The sequence below is a fragment of the Bactrocera neohumeralis genome, chromosome 4 (genome assembly GCF_024586455.1).
Source record: "Bactrocera neohumeralis isolate Rockhampton chromosome 4, APGP_CSIRO_Bneo_wtdbg2-racon-allhic-juicebox.fasta_v2, whole genome shotgun sequence".
NCBI lineage: Eukaryota > Metazoa > Arthropoda > Insecta > Diptera > Tephritidae > Bactrocera > Bactrocera neohumeralis.
Window position 1 is genome coordinate 47,669,078 of NC_065921.1, and position 16,490 is coordinate 47,685,567.

Consider the following 16,490-nt stretch of genomic DNA (forward strand, 5'->3'; position numbering starts at 1 on the left):
ACCTATATCGGCCCGCATATATCGGTGAATATATAAGGTATTGTAGCAGAATTAACTGAAGGCAAACTATTGGATTGTAAACCACTCGGTTTCGTCGAACCTTAAATGTTGATTTTTTTTGCAAACACCTGAAGATATTTTATTAATGCCAGCTGCTAGTGTATAAAATATTTGGTTACACCCGAATATAGTGCTTCCTTATTTAATTCAAAATATATTGTTCAATCGTTCATTCGCCTAAGATGGCGGCTACTTCATGACGCACCGATATCTCGATTATTAAAATAAATATTTCAGTTTACAGCACACAAATATAAATTTACATAAAAAAGCAATAGCCGAATGAATATTCAGAGTGTGATTTTTAAGAAATAAAATTTTAATAACTCGAAAGCTGTATAGCCTTGACAGACAGGCAAAATTAATGCGCATTAATATGATATTGATATCATCGGCCTCAACACCCGCGCCGTTAGTTCTGCTTTCTCCAGACTGGACAAGGAAGCAAAAGAAATGGGTCTGGCAGTGAACGAGGGCAAGACGAAATATCTCCTATCATCAAACAAACAGTCGTCGCACTCGCGACTTGGCACTCACGTCACTGTTGACAGTCATAACTTTGAAGTTGTAGATAATTTCGTCTATCTTGGAACCAGCGTAAACACCACCAACAATGTCAGCCTAGAAATCCAACGCAGGATAACTCTTGCCAACAGGTGCTACTTCGGACTGAGTAGGCAATTGAAAACTAAAGTCCTCTCTCGACGAGCAAAAACCAAACTCTATAAGTCGCTCATAATTCCCGTCCTGCTATATGGTGCAGAGGCTTGGACGATGTCAACAACTGATGAGTCGACGTTGCGAGTTTTTGAGAGAAAAGTTCTGCGAAAGATTTATGGTCCTTTGCGCGTTGGCCACGGCGAATATCGCATTCGATGGAACGATGATCTGTACGAGATATACGATGACATTGACATAGTTCAGCGAATTAAAAGACAGCGGCTACGCTGGCTAGGTCATGTTGTCCGGATGGATGAAAACACTCCAGCTCTGAAAGTATTCGACGCAGTACCCGCCGGGGGAAGCAGAGGAAGAGGAAGACCTCCACTCCGTTGGAAGGACCAAGTGGAGAAGGACCTGGCTACGCTTGGATTATCCAATTGGCGCCACGTAGCGAAAAGAAGAAACGACTGGCGCGCTGTTGTTAACTCGGCTATAATCGCGTAAGCGGTGTCTACGCCAATTAAGAAGAAGAATATTTTATAGACAGCAGAATGCACGAAATTTGTGTGCATTACTAATTTGCATTAACATGGATAAATACTTTATGATTTACTCAACTAAACCAATACTTACATATGTATATGGTTGTATTTATTTATTTATTTGTTTCATTTATAAATCACTGTTTGCTAGAATTTTCCTTCTTCTCGAATTTTTGCCCATGCACACACACATACCTGGTCACACGTATTGTTATTTATGTATATGTTTATGCGATTCCATCATTATGTATTTATTTATATGGCTCTCCACTACATTTCATCTGATTGAAAAATGATTGTCAGCAGAGAGAGGTACAAACATACCCACATACATATATTGTACACATATTACACACGAGAGGAAGATCGATATAGTTTTGTCCACCTAACGGTTGTACGTATCACTTAAAACTAATCAAGATAGATATAGGGTTATACTTGTATATATATAAATGATCAGGATGACGAGAAAAGCCAAAATACGGTTGACAGTCCGTCCGTCCGTCCGTGCAAGCTGTAACTTGAGTTTGAGATATCTTAATGAAACTTGGTACACAGGTTCTTTAGTACAAAAAAAGTTGTGTTTGTAGATGGGCGTAATCGGTCCACTGCCACGCCCACAAATCGCCATTAACCGAAAACCTGTAAAGTGCCATAGCTAAGCACTAAATTAAGATATAAAACTGTAATTTGGCACAGTGGATCGTAATAAAAAGATACACCTGGGGATAAAAAAATTGGAAAAAGTGAGCATGGCCCCGCCCCTAATATATTTGATATGAATATCTCATAAACCACTAAAGATACAACAACCAAATTCACCCAGCACAAATTTACAAGAATTCCTACCAATAATGTGATAATGGAGAAAATCGGATGAAAACACTGCTCACTATCGGTCAATGTGTGAGATATGCAATAGAAATTCAGATGGAATCCAATTCCTGCAGTAGTAATTCTGTGTATCCAAAATGGGTGAACGTAAATAATAATATAAAGATTTTCGAATTTGATTCCAGTAATTTGCAAGAGTATAAAAAGTTTGGTGGCACCCGAACTTAGGCCTTTCATACCTACTTGTTCCTTTTGGGTTTGGCATTGCCTATCATTTTTGTTTTTAAATTTGATAGTAAAGTTAAGGACTGAACGTATACATCAGCGGGTGTTCCCAAACTGTCTTTTCGCTGAGGCATAGCCCCTGAAAATAGTTTGGGACGAACACCGGAGAATCCTTTCCGAAGGATTTCCAAAATTATGGGAACGCCGCAAATTGGTACTAATGAGGTGTCTCCCGCTGCTGGACCACTAAGTAAACAAAGGGTGCAAATCTGAGGAAATGCAAAGCGGAGAAGCAACTTGCATTTTTAGTCAACTGGGCAAACAAATTAAGGAGTTTGAAAGCATGATAGTCGGCCAAAGGCATATTAGCCAGCTATGCGCGAGCTTGTAAGCCAAATCGGAGAAAATCCAAAATCCATGGAGAAGAGTAATGTTGGGAAAATCATCTCAAGTCTATATAGGTAGAGATGATAACACCCCAAAAAGAATGCGAGAGACAACAGGCTTTTTACGACCAACAAAAAATCAGAAATTAAAGACGTGTAGACGTGGTCAAAAAGAAGAAACCGATGAAAAAAATCAGAACACAACCGGATGCCATCATTATTACGAAGAAGGATGATGCGTCATATGCAAATATTCTACGAAAAATAAAAAGTGACAGTGGACTTGAGGAGCTGGGTTCAAACGTAACATATGTTCGGAAAACACTCAAAGGAGACTTGCTTGCAAAATCAAACAACATGAAAGCCGAATATTTCCAAAGCGCTTTAGAGGAAGAGTTTGGCGAAATACCTATGACACAGCCTAAAACCCACAACGTTACAATTGCATGCAAAGACCTGGACGAAATAACAACTCCCCAAGAAATCTGCCCAACACTAAAAAGGGAGTGTGGACTCCAAAATCTGGAGATAGCAAATGTCAAAAGTCTGCAAAAACCCGTAGTAGCACATAAATAGCACTTTTGTGTTTGCGTGCTCAAGATGCCAAGGCCGCACTCAAATTGAGAAAAATAAAGTTTGGGTAGTCGATCTGTCGCTTTCGAGAATACTCGCCTATTCAAAGGCGAGAAAGGGGACCACTCTGTATTGAGCACGACTTGCCCAAAGTATCTCGAGATGATGAACTCTCTAAGTAAATGAGGATACTATAGCACAACATAGGATTTGATAGATCAAACAATCATAGAAGAGAACATCGATGTCGCCATAGTAAGTGAACAATACTCCCCGCGTCCGGGAATCACATGGACTGCAGACAAATCTGGTAAGACAGCAATATTGTCTTGCAAAGGATAACCTTTTAAGACCTGATCCAGAGGGTCGAATATATAGGAGATAATTTTGTAAGTTGCTATGCTCGTCCCAGCGCAGCAATTACAGAATTCGAAGATTTCCTCTTAAGACTTTCGTTAGAAATCAAAGGCAAAACACCGATTATAACAGCGAGTGATTTTAATGCTTGATCAACTGCATAGGGCAGCAGATGTACAAACCATCGCGGGCGGCTAATTAAAGAACACCTGAGTTAAACGCACCTTACAACATTAAACACCGGAACTGGAAATACGTACCAAAAAGGGAATAAAAGATCCATAATGGACATTATGTTTGCAAATAATTCGCTCAGCAGACACATTAAGTGGATGGTGTCAAACATATTCACAAACAGCGATCACATGGCAATTATAGCACAAATTTTGTACTCCTGAGAGCCGGAACTTCTTAGCAGAAACACTTCCAGAAAACTAAGCTGGAAGCAACAGGAGTTCGACTCAGACCTGTTTGAGCTAGTCTGGAGTACATCAAAGGCATCAGGTGACGACGCCACCCACTTAGAATCAACAGTGCGAAAGGAACGGGTCGCAGCATGCGATGCAACAATGCGTAGAACATCACATCACAACAAACGGGAGCCTGTATATTGGTGGAATGACGAAATTTCCGCGCTGAGAAAGCTTTGTAACTGCTAGACGGCGTCTACAGCGTAACCAGGGTGAGACAAAGGAGAATGATGACCAAAAGAGGATTTGTGCATTCCACCGGCGATTTTTAACCTTAGAACCGTGACATACTTAGCTATACAACTTCATCTCGTGACTTGGGCACTCAGACATTTATTTTATGGAAACGCCAATATTTCGCTTATTTATGCAAATACTTTAATGAAACTTGTGCTTTTTTGTTAGAAACAAAGGTATTTTTATTTAAGAATATGAAAATCAAATAAATTTTAATTACGAACTGCTAAAATGGGCGAAATTCTTCGCTGTATTTTTCATTGTCTGAGTCCGTATCAGCTTTGGCACTGTATTTTGCATAATAGCACTTTTCACACGTCCTTATATATGTAGTGTTTGGAGAATGTCGGAATAAGGCAATGATCACAAACTGCTGTTGTTTTGTTATCGATCATAGCAGTTTTGCAGGTTTCACATCGCCGTTTCAAAATGTTGATCTGTTTGAAAATGAACTAATTTTGAAATAAAATGAATTTTGAAAGCCTATTTTATCAAGTCCATTGCAATTTTAGTTGTAGAATTAATTTTTGTTTTTCATCGGCTTTGTAATTGATTCTGAGTTAGCTCAGTAGAGAGTTCTTTCAAAAATATTTTGAGCTTTTCAGACTTATTGGTGTTCCACATAGGGTGACTGAGATCAAACATCCTGAGCGCAAGTCCAGCAATATCCAGGATATTATAAAGTAATGACATGGGCTAGTGGTTTGTTTTTATTTTGCCAGAGAATCCACGTAGTATTTTGTCAAAAGTATCAACACCACTTTTATGATCATTATAATCATATATGACTTGTGGTTTTTTTGTTACAGGATTTACATCTTCGCTGTCATGAGCAGTTGAAAGCACTAGCACGTTTTTCTTCGAATATGTTGTTAGCTTCTTCAAAGGACCTAAAAAGTTTTGGCAGTTGTGTCTTGCCAATATCTTATTTTTTTGGAACTGTTTAATGCATATTTGCATGTATTATTCGTTAAGCTTTTCTACTCGTCTCAAGAGCAATACCTTCAACAATAGACGCTGGGAAGACGCGTATGAAGGCATAGATCCAAAACTTTCCATGAATGGTGGCGTTGATTGTATACGCATTACCAATGCCAGTTCCGATCGCCGTTTTTCACTTTGCTATATCAGCGCCTAAAACAGTATCGGCAAAGACAGAGGGAAACAAGAGCACTAAAATGTGGCAGGAGCGGTGGAATTCCTCGTCCAAAGGGCGTTGGACCCATCGACTCATAGCGGACATCCACACGTGGATAAACACACGACATGGGAACCTAGATTTCAATCTGATTCAAGTACTTAGTGGACTTGGGTGCTTTAGAACTTATCTTTTCAGATTCCACAATGACATTAGTCTGCACTGTCCGACGTGTACAGAGTATATATCGGGTGATTTTTTAAGAGCTTGATAACTTTTTAAAAAAAAAAAACGCATAAAATTTGCAAAATCTCATCGGTTCTTTATTTGAAACGTTAGATTGGTTCATGACATTTACTTTTTGAAGATAATTTCATTTAAATGTTGACCGCGGCTGCGTCTTAGGTGGTCCATTCGGAAAGTCCAATTTTGGGCAACTTTTTCGAGCATTTCGGCCGGAATAGCCCGAATTTCTTCGGAAATGTTGTCTTCCAAAGCTGGAATAGTTGCTGGCTTATTTCTGTAGACTTTAGACTTGACGTAGCCCCACAAAAAATAGTCTAAAGGCGTTAAATCGCATGATCTTGGTGGCCAACTTACGGGTCCATTTCTTGAGATGAATTGTTCTCCGAAGTTTTCCCTCAAAATGGCCATAGAATCGCGAGCTGTGTGGCATGTAGCGCCATCTTGTTGAAACCACATGAGTCAACATTTAAATGAAATTATCTTCAAAAAGTAAATGTCATGAACCAATCTAACGTTTCAAATAAAGAACCGATGAGATTTTGCAAATTTTATGCGTTTTTTTTTTAAAAAAAGTTATCAAGCTCTTAAAAAATCACCCGATAGAAAACTCTTAACATGTACTATGTTATTGCTCTCGATTCTCAAATACTGGGGAAAAACTAAAATCCACCCTCGGCGGTGGTCGATAACTTAACGACACTCATGTATCAGTCGACTGATAAATGGAAAGCTGTCAGCGAAGCATCAGAATTCTTAATGACAAAACTAAGCCTTTTGCAACAGATTAGGCGAGATAGAGATATTGGAAGAAAATGGGAGTCTGGATCAGCTAAAAAAAAAAGAAAAGCTGAAAGAACTGCATTCAACCAGGTTTCGAGTTTAAAGTAGATATAGTTCCTCAACCAAACTGCAAAATTCTCCAGATGCACTAAGTACCGAGAACCGAAAGCGAACGTCAGTTAGATGTAAAGTTTGGATCTTCTTCTAGCTATCAAAATTTAACTCTGAAACTCTTGTGCTGTCATCAGCAATTTATAAGGACAGATTGACATAGATTCTCCAATTCGCGTAAAAAATAATGGTGAAACTCAACATCGTCGCTGGTTAGTTTATTCCAATTCCCAAAATAAAGTTTACTGTTTTCCATGCTATTTGGCAATTCTCAAACTCAGGTGGTGCAAGGAGGGTGTTTTGACTGGAAACATCTAAGTAGCATTTTACATAGACATGAGAATTCCAAAGAAACAAGTGGCGAATAACTTTAGAGAAAGGAATAATTCAAGGCAAAACAATAGACCAAGAAAGCGAAAGGCTAATACGTGAATCTCATAAGCATTGGCACATCTTATTATAGTGAATAACTGACATAATTAATTTCTTCGCCTCTCATAATCTTTAATTTAGAGGCCACAGCGTATCTCCCAATTCTTAACATTATTAAGAATTCCGGTAATTTCATAGATTTATTTAAACTGATATCAACATTTTATCCTACTTTACGGGAACACATGAAACGGATTAATGATAAACAGCTTTCACACCATTATTTAAGTCACGATATTCAAAATGAATTGATCATATTAATGTCAGAAACAGTTGTCGATGAAATCATTCGTAAGGTTAAAGAAGCAAAGTATTATTCTTTTTTGCTCGATTGCACTATGGCTCGACTCTACTACAAGTTGAACAAATGTCGATTATCTTAAGATTTTGTGATAATCGAACAATTTATTTATTTAGCCAATGCTATGCTGGAACACCTAGAAAAAACGACTTAAATATTCAAGACTGCCATGGTCAGGGATACGACAATGGTGCAAATTTGGTAGATGTAATCAGTGATTGCGCTTCGATACTAAATGAAATATTAAGTTTGGAATTTATCATTTCTTAACATGTATGATATGAGATATTATCGCGTGTTAATGTGATAAGTAAATTATGTATGACAATCAACACAAATTCATTTAAGCATGGCTCTGAATAAAAGAGTAGCCAAAAAGAAAAGGATGTTCGATTACGAAAGCAGCGATCAACCTATATAGTCTTCTAAAATCCGGTATCGAACAGATTTTTTTACGCTATGATTGATTCTATAATAACCATTATGGAATTAATATTTACGTCTTTAAATCAACATTTTGAAGATTTCGATTTTTTATGATTTAAGCAAGCTAAAAAATATTGCAGAGAGGCAAATATTAACACTTTGTAACGATTCACTTAAGTGACTTCCAACCTTTTGAATTATATGAAGAATTAAATACATTGATCCCAAATTTACCCAACTTCATTACACCTGTGAAATAGCTGCTGCCATATACATATATGTCAAATATTCACATTGTCATCCGAATTTGGTTAACAATTCAGGTATGTACAGCCTCCACTGAAAGGAGTTTTTCAAAATTAAAATTAATAAAAAATTATTTAAGAAACACGATGAGCTAGGAAAGACTTTCGGCTTTGACTGTTTTATCAATCGAATCAGATTTGGCATCTAGGCTGAATTAGATTACAATAATTAAGGAAATTATTATCGTGTATGGGCTTGTTCGCGTACCGATCCATGTTCGCGAAAATGTTTGATTTTTTACGATCGGTGCGCGAGCATGTGTATCGTGTATGGCGTTGTCGGCGCACAAAATCTCATTTCTCTCGTGTCGCCGAACAGTGAAGATCGCGGACAATGGCAAGTGTTAAGGGCAGAGCCTGCTTTCGAGGCTTCAAAAAATCGATTTTTTTGAGGATTTTTTTGGGAGCGAAAGAAATAATTGATTCAAGCGAAATTTCTAGGCTTTATAGTTATATACTTGAACATCTTTCACAAATTTTTTGGATACGAAATCTTTGATATTCTGCCTTTGGGAAGCAATTGCCCGATGCATCTCGCATGTGCAGTTTTCGGACGGCGGGCAGGATGCAGGTCGCAATTTCTATCGGAAACAAAAAATTCAAAGAGATTCATATTTTTTATTAATTTATCTTCTAGTTAAACTAAGAAAATTCCAAAAAAAAAGTGTAAAATTTAAAATTTTATTAAAAATTGAATAAATAGTGGCTTTTGATCAAAAAAATTTTAATTTATGCTGTTTAAAAATATGTTAAAACTTGAATTTTCTTAATATTTTTTTTAGTTTAAATATAAGATAATTTTATGCCAATGATAATAAACTTTGCCCTAATTCCATACGACGTTTAGTTTTTTTTCTATCCTGCCCGCCAATTAAAAATAATCGTAAAAATGAAAAACCGAAAAATCACGCTTCAAAGTTTTCGCTTTTTGCCCAAGCGCTCATACATATGTATGTATGTATATCTGCTAGAAGCTCGGTCACTATTTCCCTTCTAGCTTCGATAATATTTCGAATTCCCATCTATAACTTTGGGACATATTCTTAGATAATTTTTAAAGAGATTTAAGGAAAAAAAAAATCGATTGTTTGAAGCTTCTAAAGCAGGCTCCCTCCCCCCTTAATAAAGATTTCGTATCAGAATTTATTGATCTTATAAAAAATGAATTGGCAATTTGGCAAACGAAAAGTGATAAATATAAAAATAAAATTGAGAAAAATAAAAGTTGGAATAACTTATTAACGAAATACAAAGAAATAGATAAAAATGCTACATTAGAAATAAATTCGAAGAAATGTTCCGCTTGCCTGTCGCACATGTTAACTCTGTGAAGAACGAACGCAAAATGGATTTGTGTGTCGTGTATGGGCAAACGAATTCACACAGATCGAACGCACATGTGTGCTCGTGTATGGGCTCTATTAGCCTACATTTGACAGATTCTACATACAAGTATGTATAACATATTCTACATACATTCTACGAATATTTTTAAATAAACACCATAAGAAATGTAAACAAGGTGGAGATGACAATACGACAATATATGCAAATATTAACTGCACTATTAAATATAAATTCTTCATAGCTAAAAAATGTAGTTAAAAATAAAAATATATACATATTGTACATTTTCCAAACAAATTCAGCAATGATGAGACATAAATTTAAGAAACAAAACGGTTTTAAGTGACGAACATTATTCTTTGGCACAATATTCCTTCAAAAATAATCACTGAATCAAAATATCAGAAACTGTCAATATTTTAAAGTATGTTAATATGATATTTTATCGATGCATAGATCATTGACCCCTATTGTGGTACCTTATACAGGATGAAGAAAATATTTAAAATGTTAAATTATGTCCTGACTGCCGTCCTGTTTGCATAAGTATCACTGGCATAATCATCGTCAGTACTATGGAGCCATAATTTTTAAGAGATGGAATTCAATTGATTGTTTTTTGAACTGGAAACATTCAATTCATAATTTACTGGTATTGTCATCTCCACCTATATATTATATTTAAGATTTGTAATTTTTCATTAAAATTAATGTAATTTGTATTTTTATGATAAAAAATAAACTTGACAAATGTTATTTGTTTTTTATTATTTTATAAAATCCGTCTTCAGGTCACCACAGAACAGGGCCCCGAGAAATCTTTCTTGCCCACATCAAATTTAGGTCTTTTAGCAAACGATCGCACAACTTCCGTAGCCTTGTTTCCCCTATTTTTACTTGTCGTTCACTTTTTTGGAATCTTGGGTTTTTATAAGTTTTTAAATGATTTATTTGCTTCACTCTTTGAATCATAGTAGCACTGGTTCTAACTTTTTTCGCCATATCGCGCACAGACATCGATTTGTTTTCGTTTATTAAGGCCAAATCCTGGGGCGCTATGGCCTTTTTTCGCCAAATTTTTGATAAATCTTATAGAGAGCAGATTAACAAAAAAAATACATATATTCCAAAAATAGTCTGTGAAATCGGCAAGGTCGTATCTTGAATAGTTTTTGGATGGCAGCGTTCTAAGGAGCTCGCAGGTACAAACATACATATTTACAAGTAAGTGAAACTTTAAACGCGTTTTCTCGAAATTGTTGACATCATAACTCAACGAGAAATTGACCGATCGACTTCAAATTAAAACTGAGTATTGTTGATTGGTTTAAAATTGTCAATTTTTTTGGCATTAAAAAAACGATCATTTTTTACCTAAAAGGCTTTTTTTTCAAAATTACGTCATTTTGTTAATTTTTGATATTTTTCAAAGATCGTAAGTAATTGTATAGAAAATATCTTTAAGTTTAATAAATCTTTTGAACTTTTTGGTTTCAGCTACTCATTGGCACCTCCGAAAACAGCAAATAACTCTGTTATTTTTCAAAAAAAATCTTAAAATATAGCTGAAAATAAGTACTTTTTTTTTTAAATCACGAAAGTCGCCTAATTTTTCATGCGTATATTTGTATGTATCATATGTACTCATATGAGTAATCAACTTTTTAGTACATTTTTCCTCCATTTAAGCCTCTTCCTTCAACAAGTTTATTGCACAATCCTATTAAAAAGCAAATTATGACTGTGCATAATGAATTTGTCTCTCAAATTAAACATTTATAACTCGCAACATTTGGGTCAAGCACACACATTTGCCATTTTGAATGCACTCCAAAAACCGTTACTTAGAAACGTATAAAAAATAAATGACGCCGTACTTTTAGTATACTTTTATTAGGATTTATTCTGCCCCATCTTTCATCTCCTTTTTTATCACCTCTTGTGCCTATTTAAAAGCTTCAATTTACAACCTATTTTTAACAACCCAATTGAGCAGCAAAAATCCGATATCTTTTCAACGACACACTGGCATTATTGTAAGAGTTATATGGTATGTTATTGGTAAACGTTTATCCGTTCATCATGTGTCCTTATGGCAGCGCATAAAAATAACAATTCACAGTTAGCCGAAAAACACAAACACAATAAATACTATTGCCGGTTTAGGCACATGATACACAGCACTACAAGCGGGTGAAATTGACTGGCACGCAGCGTGAGAGATGTTGGAGCACATTCACACACAAACCAACTATATTCCGAAAATTATGACAGGGCACAAAGGCAAGGATTAAAGCCTTTTTCTTGCGGCAAAATGTTTCAATGTTTGTTTTCTTTTGAAGTGAAATTTACCATATTTAATTGCTTTTATTACTTACTTTTATTTGAAAAGAAAAAATTAATGCAAAATGTTTATAAAAATACAAGAAAAAAATTATTAATTTAAACAAAAAAAATATTAAAATAAAACATCTAAAATAGGTTTTACGAATTATATTTTTCTTCACAAAAACAAAATTGACTTTTGTTAATTATATATTTTGGCACAATTCCGATTTCTTTGGCGCCGCGATTTGAAGGTACCGTTGGAAAGAGGAAGTCCTCCTGATTAAAAAATATACAGGGTTATAGGTACCGCAAACGCTTAGTTTACGAGATATTCGACCTTAAAGTTCAAAAATTCCCAAAATTCGAGCATTTCAACAAGCTATTTTGCCGCATTAAACACACTTTACTCACATTTTTCACTTCAAATTAATTAATTTAAACTATAAACTTTTAAATAAATCCACATTTTACACTTTTAACAGTTTTTTTACCGAAGAAATCTTTATTTTAAAAATTACATTTTACACTCGTAGTGAACATCATGTGTGTGCTAAAATTACGACGAAATGGAGCGCTGCCATGTGATAATAAGGAAATTCGCTGAAATGCCTTTTTTCCCAAAAATTCCTCTATCCATTCATATGGATATGTTCTTTATTTAATTTAATAAACAAATATGTAATATTATATACTAATATTATATAATAATATTTAACCATTTTGTAATGAAAACTCAAACTTTGTTTGAATATTAGTGCAAGATAACCAAAAAATATAACCACTTTATAACGAAACTCAATATATTTTTTTTATTTTAACGCAGAAAGGAGTACTATGCGAAAGTACTTCAGTGACCCCGGGTATTCGCTCGACCAGGGTTACTTTTTTAAAGCGCGGCCGAAGGGCGCCAACGCAGAAAGGAGTATTACGCGAAAGTACTTCAGTCACCCCGGGTATTCGCTCGACCAGGGTTATTTTTTTAAAGCGCGGCCGAAGGCCGCCAACGCAAAAGGTGTACTACGCGAAAGTATTTCAGTCACCCCGATATGATATAAATTTTACAATATTATTATAGATTTTTACTTATTTATTTTTATTAAACATAAATCGCATATTATACATATACATACATATGTATAGTATATATGTATACATATGTATATAAACAAAGAAAAATCGTTAATAATCCTACAAATTTGGTGTTTGAGATGTGGCAACGCTCGTTTTCCTCATAATTGTAAACAATCTAGCCTTTGCAACGATGAGTGTTCTAAGTGATTTTTAAATTAATAAATATAGGTAAAATATTACAAAATAAAAGTGAAATGTGAACTTATTTCAATCTTTAAAGCGTATATTTAAATATAACAAGAGAAAAATGTGAAAAAATTTAGAGAAACATAGAGAAATAACATGTTTTCTTAGTGCAAATTTTTGAATTTTTAAACGTGAATATTTCAAAAAATATTAGTTATTTTTACATTATTTTCGGATATTCCTCCTCTGGAGAAGCTACCCTATCCGCACATACCCCATTTATATGGAAATTCGTTTTTTTTACCCCGCCGCCAAAGTAATCGGAATCGTGCCTATATTTTTTCTTTATTTGTTAATATAAGTATTTTTTTTATAATAATTTTTACTAAAATTGTTATTTTTTTTGTATCATCTTTTCAATATTTTTAATTTTTTCCTTTTTGCTCCGCTTTTAAATAATACACAATAATTTGCTTCTTCATTTTTATTAAGCAATTATAAAAAACTAACTAAATTTTTACACGTTTTATTGTAAAAAATGTTTAATTTTTTTCACTAATTTTTTGTACTCATTTCCAACTCTTTTATTATGCATATACATAAATGCACATCAGAAACGGTTTGGACACATGATACAAAGCTCTGCAACTGGGCGACATTGACTGGTACCCAACGTGAAAGATATTGGAGGACATTCACTCACACAAACTATATTCCGAGACTTACATACTTATGTCAAGCACAAGCACAAAAGCAAGGATTAAAGCCTTTTTATTGCAGCAAAATATTTCAAAAGACCGATATTTTATTTATTTTTTATAGGTGATTTTTATAACTTTAATTTGGGAAAAAAATATTTTAAAATTTTTAATAAAAAAAAATATTCTTAGTTAAAAAAAAACATTAAAATAAAATATCGAAAATAGTTTTTACGAATTATATTTTACTTCACAAAAACAAAGTTAATTTTAATTTATATATTTAATAATATTATAATTTGTATTTGTATTATACTTTTTACTAATAATATTTTTTACAATCTTTCAAATATTTTTAATTTTCTGCTTTTTGCTCTGCTCTTAAATACACAACAATTTTTTATTTAATTTTTAAGCAAACCAATATAAAAAAATAAAATTTTTACACGTTTTGCTGTAGGCAATATTTCAATTTCCATTTTTTTTTTCATTTAAGGTAAAAAATATTGCTTTGCTTATTTAAAAAATGTAATAATGGTTCATTTTTTATTATGAATTTCTGTTCACTAATGCTTTCATTCTATTATAACTTTTTTCCATTGCCAAACCGTGAAAAGTCCAAATAATTTCACCTTGTCTTTTTGATACAATACAGAAATGTATTATGCATTTTAAAAATACAAATCTGTTTTATATTAAAAATTAAAAATCTTAAAACGCAATAAAAATATTAAAATAATGTATAAAATGTTAATTTTGATTTGTTTATAAGAACCATTTAATTATTACTTTTTTCTATATATTAAAAAAAAACTCATATTTTTTCAAAAGACTATAAAAAAACAATTCAAAACGACATTATTAAAAAAAAATGTTTGCATCTAACTTTTTTCCAAACACTTTTAATTTAATCATTTGCTTGTCTTTAAACTACATTTTTTATTTCTTTGTTTTTTGGTATAGTTGTTAACATTTAAAATCTAAATAACATAAAGTATTCAAATAAACATTTTATAAATTTTAAAGTATATGATATTAAATTTAATTAATTACTTAAATAATTATGAAACAAAATTATAAATAGTATTAATTATTAATACGACTAAATTTTAAGATTTATTTTTAATATGTTTCATATTATTTATCAATTTTAATAGTTTAGTTTTTCTTTTGCAACGCTGCACTTATACTTATTTTCAACTTCTTTGTACTGTTAAATCATTGCTAAATATCACTAATTTGTTTTTCAGACTTATTTTGTCACTTCATCAGTAAAATGCAACGTCAGTTGCAAAGTGGTAGGATATCCATGCACTAAGAAGGATGCAAAGTCTTTCAAAAATCTTGAATTAGCACAACAATAAATATTCAAAATACTTTTTTCAATTTACTTATTTATTTTTACTTTACTACAAATTCACGTTTGCACAAACTTTATACGCAGGACATGCAAAAGAATACAAAACGCACTTGAAAACCATTTCTGCACACCTGACAACAAAACTGCCAGCTCATTATAAGCGGAAAATTAAATTTTATTGTTTGCTAGAAAAAATAACAATAGTATATTCACCCACCAACACACAGCTTAAATCACTGGCAGAATATTTGTATGCTACCGAGCGAACACAGAAAACCCGTTTCAACGTACTCCCGGCACTCGTTCTCCGCTGCGCCACGCACACAACACGAACGCAAGTCAACGACAGACTGAATCGCGCTACACAACGAGCTCAGCCAACAAAACCCAGCATATCAAGGGAGTTTTGCCACTTTGATTTTTTTTCTGATTTTGCCTTTAAAGCATCAGCTTTTTCTATGAAAACAAAATCAGTGTTGCAATCAGCAGCGGAGCCACGTTAAAACTCACAATCGTTGAAACGAAACTTTCATTAACCGTTTGCAAGTGCCCGCTGGACGTCGGCTGTATAGCCGTCCTGACCAAGGAAAACAAAACCGACAACCGAAAAAATGCACGCTCGTGTCCTTGCCATACAACAACGACTGGTCGCGAATGTATGTCCGTTCTTGCAACAGCAGGGTCAGAAGCTTTGCTTTGAATTAAAAACTTTGCGAACAGCACAAGAATTAGACCCGTAATCCCTTACTCGCTCGTTTCGATATTTTACCGTAGACGTTTTAACACAAACTAAATTGTACCTTCGTATAACAGTTGTTTAAATAGCAACAAGCTCTAGCTGAACCATCGGAAAATCACAGCTAACGGTTAAACTTTGGTACGTTGCCTATGCAAATGTTATGCTGGAGGATGGAAGCAAGTGGTAATTTGCTGAGTGCAAGGCTTCTCAATGAGATGCTAGTTGAGAGCTTTCAATTAAAACCGTTAAAGTTCTCTAATCTAAATCGCCACATTCTTATGTTGTATGGTGGAAACAAGTGTCGAATTACTGAGCGCAAGGCTTCTCAATGAGATGCTCGTTGAGAGCTTTCAATTAATACCGTTAAAGTTCTCTAATTTAAATCTTCACATCGTTATGCTGAAGCGTGGAAGCAAGTGCTGAATTACTGAGCGCAAGATTTCTCAATGATACGCTCGTTGAGAGCTTTCAATTAATACCGTTAAAGTTCTCTCATCAAAATCTTCACATCGTTATGCTGAAGAGTGGAAGCAAGTGCTGAATTACTGAGCGCAAGGCTTCTCAAATAGACGCTAGTGAGAGCTTCCAATTAAAACCGTTAAAGTTCTGTAATCTAACCTAAGAAGCGTGGAAGCAAGTGCTGAATTACTGAGCGCAAGATTTCTCAATGATACG

General features: G+C 34.1%; 1 protein-coding gene across 1 annotated transcript in view; it reads right to left on the reverse strand.

Moving 5' to 3' along the window:
* Nucleotides 1–15,854, reverse strand: part of LOC126754583 (uncharacterized) — a 286,545-nt gene extending 270,691 nt beyond the window's left edge. Inside the window, exon 1 of the mRNA XM_050466687.1 lies at nt 15,294–15,854. The gene's annotated coding sequence lies outside the window, so the exon portion shown is untranslated. The remainder of the gene's footprint in view (nt 1–15,293) is intronic.
* Between the last annotated feature and the right edge of the window lie 636 nt (nt 15,855–16,490).